The sequence below is a fragment of the Pipistrellus hanaki genome (genome assembly GCF_964339955.1).
Source record: "Pipistrellus hanaki genome assembly, chromosome: 17".
Classification (NCBI taxonomy): Eukaryota; Metazoa; Chordata; class Mammalia; order Chiroptera; family Vespertilionidae; genus Pipistrellus; species Pipistrellus hanaki.
In genome coordinates, this window is record NC_140519.1 from 24,511,011 (window position 1) to 24,519,909 (window position 8,899).

The following is an 8,899-nucleotide window of genomic DNA, read 5'->3' on the forward strand; positions in this document are numbered from 1 at the left end:
TTATAAGAAGTAGTCATATCCTATTTTGACCATCTTTTCTGATTGCCTTCTAGGTCTCATTGTAAACCGTCAAAAATTCATCTCTAGGGCGTCCATGCAGCAAGAGGCAAAACATTACAAATGCTGTCACACTTGGGGGGAAGGGGGACGGGGAGGGAGTGTGTGTGCATGAAGTAGGTCCCACAGCTACACGGCACTGCTGCCACCATGCAATTTCTCCATTCTCTCTGACTTCACTGATGAAAGGTAAAATTAGCCTGCCTTCCTGCTTTGCCACCTAGAACAGCATGTGTCTGAGACACGCTCCGTCAGCTATCATCAGACGCCTTTAGGAATCTGATGCCTACAAGGGACCGGGTTATTTGTCATAAAAGTGAAATGGGGCCTTTCTTTCAGCTAATGTAACATTTTCCCGGCAGTCTCTGTGATTTTATTCTCTGTTTTTTTATCGACTTACTATTCTAGGCTTAACAGGGGTGTACTTCAGGGGGCTGCTATGCACAAGTGCATACGGCACCATTCAGATCGGAACAGACAGTACACAGATATGCCACTTAGCAGTTCTAGAAAGAGGAGCCTGGAGGGCCTTGTTGCTGATACAGGATGGAGAAGGCACCCACTGGGTGGCTATTCCCTCACATCCAGGCATGGGGGAAGCAGCTTCCTATGAAAGGAAATTCCAGCTGGCTTTGGGCATTTTTTTTTTTAATCTTCATCTGCAACTTGATTTTTAGTAAGTGCACGAAGACCTTAGTTAGAGATGCCACACCCATTCCTCTGTACAGATGGTTTAGTAAATGTTCTTCTAGAGATGTTTTCTCATTTTTGAAAAGTTAGCGCTTTGTCTTTGGAGTAAAAGATACAAGGTACAAAGGGAAATTGGCCCTAACTCCAGACGTGCTCATTGGAAACATGGTCAGGCGATTATTTCAAAGACGTAGCTGAAATCCAAGCAGATGTTTTGCAGGCTGCCCTTCGCCAGGACATGTTGCAGCTCCCCAGAAAGTTAATCAGGACTGAAGTAGTAAGGCCTGTGCTTGTCCAAAAGATAGGAGTATATCCAGGTGCATTTTTATCAGGTCATTTCATCAACTTAAGTATCTAAATGATTCTAGTGACATAAAATATGCTCTCAAAATGTTGGTTATTTACAGGTTAAAATTCTCACTAATTGCTTACCACAGGACACTTACGGCATTACTAGTGGCCCAATGCATGAAGATTCTTGCAAGAATGGGCCTTTCTTTCCTTGGCTGCCAGCACTGTGTTCGCTCCAGCTGGAGCAGTCTTTTCACTCTGGCCCAGAGCCTCCTTTCCGCCTCCCCATGTTACCCAGAGGCCCGGAGCAGCTGGGGAAGTGTGGAACGCCTCAGCTGATCAGCACCTGTGTATGTAAATTAACCCACCATCTTTGTTGGGTTAATTTGCATACTCACTCCTGATTGGCTGGTGGGCATTGTGAAGGTACAGTCAATTTGCATCTTACTCTTTTATTAGTGTAGATAATTAACCTACTGATAAATAGGCAATAAATGTTTGTGGAGTTATGCTAAGCTGAATTAATTGTAATTCCAAGGGGAAATGTTCAGAGGCAACCAGGAATGTTTCACCAAATACTGTATTGCTTTCTAAAGAACAAAAGCAAAGAAATGCATGGCCAGTCTTCTCCCAAGTTTTTCCTTAATTATTATATTTTTCAGTAAGCAGCAGAGGACCCATTACTAGAAATAAATAAATATGGACTTTTGAAAATGTGGGGATATGAGAAACATGTACCATTCAATCAAAGGTTTATCTTCCTGGTGGCTTGTCAGATAACCGTGGGAAACTTGTGGGACACAGAGAACAAAACTTTCCTGCTCCTGTCCCCACAATTGCTGAAGTTTGAGTAACCTGCTGTCAGTACTTTGAAAAGTGAAGAGTGAAGCTGTCTCAAGGCAAAGATAATCTGCACCCATTTTTCTCCTGCCAGCAACCCCTCACTCCTGGTAGAGGAAGACTGCCCCATCATAAACAAGCTACTTCCCTTTTCTTTCTCCCTTCCTCTTCCCTGTTAGACATGAAAGAGGCAGCTCTAACAGTTGATATGATTTTTGAAGCCGGCAAAAAATTGTTTATTGTGTGGATATAGTTTATGTTTTGATTCTATATTTTCCTTTCCATTAGTCCTATTCACAATTCTTAAACAACTTGGCCTTGGTCTTTTCAGTAGTGATTCATTGGAATTCCTGAACTTCATGACCTCTATCTTCCTGGGCCTCAAAAAAAAAAAAGAAATCAGTAGCTTTCAAGACATATTTGGACTTCAATTCAACAAAGAATTGAGTACCTATTGTGTGTGCAATGTAGAAGTAAGCACCCAGATAGGAGATGCTTGAGTCACAATTCCCCAGAAGTATCAAAGAGTTCCCAGTCTCCACTTGGTGAGTGCTGTATAGGATTGTGAATGAATGCCATCAGCATATACCAACATTGTCAGTGTATAAAACAGAGATTGATACAAACAGAAACTCAAAAATTATAAATTAAAAAAAATAATCTTTGATGTAAATGAGTGATACCATCATAATTTATGTTTATTGAAAAGTCTGGAGGCAAGAACAACCGCAATGACCAAATAATGGTTTTTAAGTAATATTTACCACTAATATGAATTAGAACTCCTTGGAAAATTGGCCAACTTTAGGTTTAGGACAGAATATGTAGAACACGGTTCTGAGACATCTTATTGTGCCAGAAATAAAAGAAGCTACAGCTAGTTGTGCTAAACACAGGACTAACTTGAAGGAGATTTTGCTTGCCATTGACATTTTTGAACACATTAATGTATTGTTAGGAAGACAACAATTATGTAAAATTTCTGAGTTCTTAAAATTCCAAAATGATATTACCTTATTGGACACTATTGCTAGAGTACTAATTTATTATTCTGAAAATTAAAAATGCAGGCATTTATCTTGCCTTTCTTATATACATTATATTTTAGAGTAGACAAATAGTAGATGAGAAAAGAGATTTTTATATATGAGTTCCAATTAATTAATGTACAAAAACATGACAGAATTGGAAATCACAACTTTATGATCGCTAATGAAATAATTGTTTGGGGCAAAGGTTGTTAAAACCCGTAGGTAAGAAGCTGATGGGGAATTTTATAATGGATGAATTTGACTCCCAATATCTAAATTCATCAGTCAGTTTGTACATCACAAGAAGTGAAATAACTGGGTGTTATTGTCACCTAATGCAATGGTTTTGAAAGTATACAATACCATATCTATGACATGCTTGCTCAATAAAAATGAAGTTGCAACAAATAAAACCTATAGATATATCTGCTAGTTTACAGAAAATATGTGAAATAGAGAGGTATGTTAAACCACAATTCAAGGATGCAATTGGCTGAGTCTATGATACAACAAATTTTACAGAAAAATTACTTGATTTTTTTTAAAACTCATAAACAGCAAAAAAAAAAATAATAATGGGGATTGTTAAAGATTAAAAATGATTTTTACAATACATTGCCCACCAAATTGAATGAAATTTCCTTATTTTGATTCCAATTTGAAAAAGAAAAATGTTAAAAGTAATTTTTGAGAAATTTTAGGGGGAAAAACTGAATATAACTGAGTTTGGGGTAATCTTGAGAAATTATTATTAATTTTACTAAATGTAATAATAATATTTCATAACTATTAGAAATACATACAGAAGTATTTGTAGGAGAAATTACATGACCTTGAATTTGTTTTAAAGTATTTAGCAATATAAAAAGGAGAATAGATGAGATAAAAAAGTCAAAATGTTGATAATGGTTCAAGCTGATATTCTTCAGATGAAAGTTTATTTTCCTATTATCTTACTTCTGTATGAATGAAAGTTTTCACAGAGAAAATATGGCACTTGAGTAGGAGAATGTATCATGCAATAATTTTCATTGTTAGGGCTACATGACTCAAAAATGATTTTAAATCACAGGCAAAAAGCAATGTGGACACTGGGTTCCCATCCCTGATCAGACACTAAACATCTGAACTTAAGCAAGTCACTGTCCTTCTCTGCATTTCAGTATCCAAGAGATTGATCTGAAATTTGATTTCTAATAATGCTGGCCTCCGAGTGTCCTAAGTTTATAGTAGACAATATGCGGTACAGCTCTCAGGAGTCAGCCTACCCTTATCCTAAGCTCTCATCTTGTTGCAGCTGTTTCAAATGTTTAGGAGACTAAACCCTTCATGAGGATGCACCATGTGGTATCTAGCATAGTGTACAGGTTCATTAACCATTCAACAAAGCAATACTACCTTTAAATATGAACCCCAGGAATAGAAAGGTCCATGGTAACATGATTTGCTCAGTGTTACCCAGATTAGTGCCAGACCAAGACTATCAGTTGGATTTCTTAGCTTTTTCTTCCAAATGAGCCAAGCTAAAAAATAGAGAAGTACCAAGATATTTAATTTCTACATACAGGCAGAAAGTAGAAAGGGCTAATAAATAAATCTCAGTGCCTGAATCATAGATCCAAGAGAATCCTTCCCCATGTTTGTGATCAATAATTCTTCAATTCCCATACAAAAGTACACTACACCTATTAATTGGGTCCACTTGCAAGCACACAGAAAAAATATATAGTAGCAGCATCTTTCTTAATTCTGACAGATGGCTTCTTCCTACATCTCTGAATGTTGGTGATACCAACTTCTGGGATAGCCAAGTGTAGAACACAGTCCAGACTACAGGCTGCTTTTACTTGGTGTCAGTTCAGCTTCCTACAAACAAAATTAAAGCAGCATTCAGTTAGCAACTGGAAACACATATCAAAGGGAGGGCGCTTAACTCGAAACAGATTTTTCTAACCATCCTCAATCTACGTGTTTAGGAAGAATGCATCTTTTAGTTATAGCAATGCAAATGTCAGTGATTATAAACATGTGTATAATAGCTTGCCAGCAATTTTTGCCCTTGAATGATGAGACCCATACAGAGTCCAGGGAAGAATGCGGAACTCCCATTGGCTTCAGCATGAAATACAGAGAAATGAATGGTGGTTGCAGGAAAATCACAGACGTACTCTTTATGGGAAGCATGTTGGTTTTTTTATCCACATGCCTGAAAACAGCAAATGCATGTCCTCCCACCAACACTAAGACTGCTTGAAGAATCTTACCTAGTAATAGATAAACATGTAAATTGACTGCTATGCCCACAGCCAATTAGAGTATGCAAATTAACCCAATAAAGATGGCAGTTTATTTGCATATGTGGGCACCAGTGGCCGGGGTCCCAGGAACATCATCGGCACCCAGGTCACTCTGAGTTAGGCCCCATGTGGGCCCCAAACAGCCTGGGAAGGGCCTGAGCCAGGGGGGCGCTGGGCAGGGCCAAGCCTGCAATGGGAGTCAAGGGGCGGAGCTGGCTATAAGAGGGAGCTGGGGGGCTCCTGCCCAGGCCCCGAGGATTTAGGCCTGGCCAGGGCAGAGCCAGTGATTGGAGGGAGCTTGGGGGGGCAGGGGGGGAGGAACCACTGCCCAGGCCTGGGCCAGAAGCTTTAGGCCTGGACAGAGGTCTAGCTGGCGATTGGTGTGAACTGCAGAGGAAACACCTTTTCTGACCACTCATTGGCTAAGCTTCTTGTATGCCACTGGTAATATTCTTAGTAACTTGGGTAATAAGAATCCAAAAAGGTGAGCTAGGGTTTTTCCATCACACTTCTAGAGAAAAAAAAAAAAAAAAAGAAGGTTCACTGCTGGAGGAATGTCATATCCTGACCTAGCTGGTTTGGCTCAGTGGATAATGCCTCAGCCTGTAGACTGCAGGGTCCGGGTTCGAATCTGATCAAGGGCATGTACCTAGCTTGCAGGCTCCTTCCTGGCTGGGGCCCAGGTCAAGGCTCTTGCAAACAATCAAAGTGTTCCTCTCACTTGGATGTTTCTCTCTGTCTTTCCCTTTCTATTCCATGTTCTCTAAAAATCAATGGAAACATATCCTCAGGTGAGGATAAAAAAAAGAAAGAAATGTCATTTCCTATGAAAGACACATCTTGAAAATGCCTAAAGAAAGTTGTCACTTTTTCATGGTGAAGGGACTGGAGTCCGTGTTGATGAAAACACCTTGGTGGCTGCGGTGGGTGGCAGTGGCTGCAGCAGTGGGGTGATGGGGCTGTGTCTTCCCCTGATCATCCTGGTCCCCTCCCACAAAGGGAGGCCAGACTTTGACTTAGGCCTGCTCCTCACAGGAAGTGGGCCTAAGCCATCAATAGGACATCCCCTGAGGGCTCCCAGTATATGAAAGGGGGCAGGCTGGGCTGAGGGACACTCCCCCCAGTGCACAAATTTTGTGCACCGGGCCCCTAATACAAATATAACTAACTTAATTTGAGAGGAAGTTAATTTCTAAGAATGGTAAAAGATGGATCATTTTTAGAAGAGAAGCTCAGAGAAAGAATGATGCGAGGAAGCCAGAAAGCTCTGATGAGTATTGTCATGACCTTCCTTCTTCTGTTTCCACAGCCTGGATGTCTCTCACATTTTGTTTCCCAAAAAAGTACTAAATTTTACCCCAGAAGGGAAAAGATGTATCAGTGTACATTCCAAAGTCCTTTGTAAGGGACAAATCCACTTGGTTGTGTCTTAGAATGTCTATAGAAAAATTTAAATGTCATGGTTCGAGTTGTTTCTGGGTTAATATCAGTAAATAAAATGTTTGCCTGCTGCTTTCTGTTTTGCCAAACGAAATAGAGCTGCCAATTCATCCATCTGCAAAAGTACTCCTTATGTACTCCTCAAGAAAGTTACTGACTTATTTTCTGTGCAAAAGTAGTTTCCTCATCTGTTGTTTACTTCCTGCGGCTAAAGGGGGAGGGTTTCGGCCCCTTTACAGAGCCCTTTTTTCCATGCACATGCTGGATTTTGCTGAGGCTGTATTTGTCGATCCAAATCCTTCAGTGTCTTCAGGGTCTGACTCGGACTCCTGAAGAGCCTTCTCCAACCTCTTAACCTCACAGGGTTGTCCCCTTTCTCTGATAGTGTAGCACTTGGTTACATTTTGCTAGGTCAGGATATGATATTTCTTAGCCCTTCAGCAGTGGACCTTCGTGTTTTGTTTTTTTCTAGAAGTGTGGTGGGAAAAGCCTAGATCACCTTTTTGGATTCTTATTGCCCATGTTACTAAGAATATAGTGTAGCACTTGGTTACATTATTATAAAATTCTTTTTTTTTTTTTAAATACTATCTTCTTCAACCAGGTTAAGATCCTTGTGGGACAAAACATGCTACATACTTCCCACATATCACTTCAGACCTAAACTGGATATGCTTTCTTGTACTCAGATAAGAATGTTTTGTTCTCCACTAATCTCCAAATGCATAAAAATGGGTCAAATATACAGATTATTGTGGTATTTTTACAGTAATTATTTGTTGAGGAAGAAAGAGAAAAAAATGCAACAACAAGGGAAATCTGTGCAAACTTAGTGATTCTGATTTCAGGGCAATGTTTCCACATGAAGATAAAGGTTGAGTTCGTAAGTAAACCTGAAATGTATAAATGATCTAAGTGGGAAAATAAATTCAAATTGAAGTATAGAGTTGATTCCTAGCAATGTGGTAGATCAACTACTACAAAAGAGGTCCTTTTATTTATCCCAAACACAAAACAGTGGATAAAATAAGTCTTAAAAATATTTTCAAATATGTAATCAAGTTCAAAATATAGGGAACCCTTCAGTTGTCATATATTGAAAAGAAAAAATTAAACCACTCAATTGAAAATGGTCAGAGGATATGAATAGGTAGTTGAGAGAAATGGAAGCCCAAATAATCAATAAATAAAAATAAATAAATAAAAACCTCACCTGGTATCAGGCTAGTGTAAAGTAAAACAACTATTAGGTGCTATTTCCCACCCCTTATTGATAAAATTTTGGTATCTGACAAAGAGGAATTTTCAATACTGCCGTGGGAAAGTAAATTCACCATTAACCAATATAGCTAAAGGGACACATACTCTAACAACCTGGTAATCCAATGCAGGTATAATTCTCAAGAAACTCAGGAACATGTGAGCAAAGAGATACATTCAAAGCATTTACTGCAGCATTGTTTGTAATGAAATAAATTAATGTCATAATCAGGTGAATCATAAATTGTGGCTTAATCATTCCATAAAACTAATAAGATGATTAAACTAGAAATACATGTATTAACATGGATAAATCTCAAAAACAAATAATAAATGTCAGAAGTTACACATGAAATTGATATTCTTAAATATTATTTTAAAACACATAACACACCTGGCCAGCAAGGCTCAGTGGTTGAGTGTTGACCTATGAATCAGGAGGTCATGGTTTGATTCCTGGTAAGGGCATATGCTTAGGTTGTGGGCTCAATCCCCAGTAGGGAGCATGCAGGAGGCAATTGATCAGTGGTTATCTCTCATCATTGATCTCTCTCTCTCTCTTTCTCTCTCTCTCTCACTCTTTCTCTCCTTCCATCTCTGAAATCAATAAAAATATATTTTAAAAACACGTTACACAATTCTATTTTATAAACCCAAAAAGATGAAATAAAACAAAAAAATATATACATGAGAATACCCACACACTCAAAAGTGGCTTGCTCTGGATGCAGAGATAAGAAGCAATATGGAAGAGGTGTAGGGACAAATTTATTACCTTAAAAAGAGAAACTATGGAAATATTTAGTATAGACATTGCATTGAGGTGGTGGGTATATATGTCTTTATATTTGATTCTCTGTTCCTTGAGCGATTGGATATGAGTGGATGAAAGAGTCATGAAAACCCACCACTATTCCATGAGACAGTGTCTGGGATCAGGTTTCTATCTAATTTCCATACCTTTTGAATCACTTCATTCATTTCATAGGGACA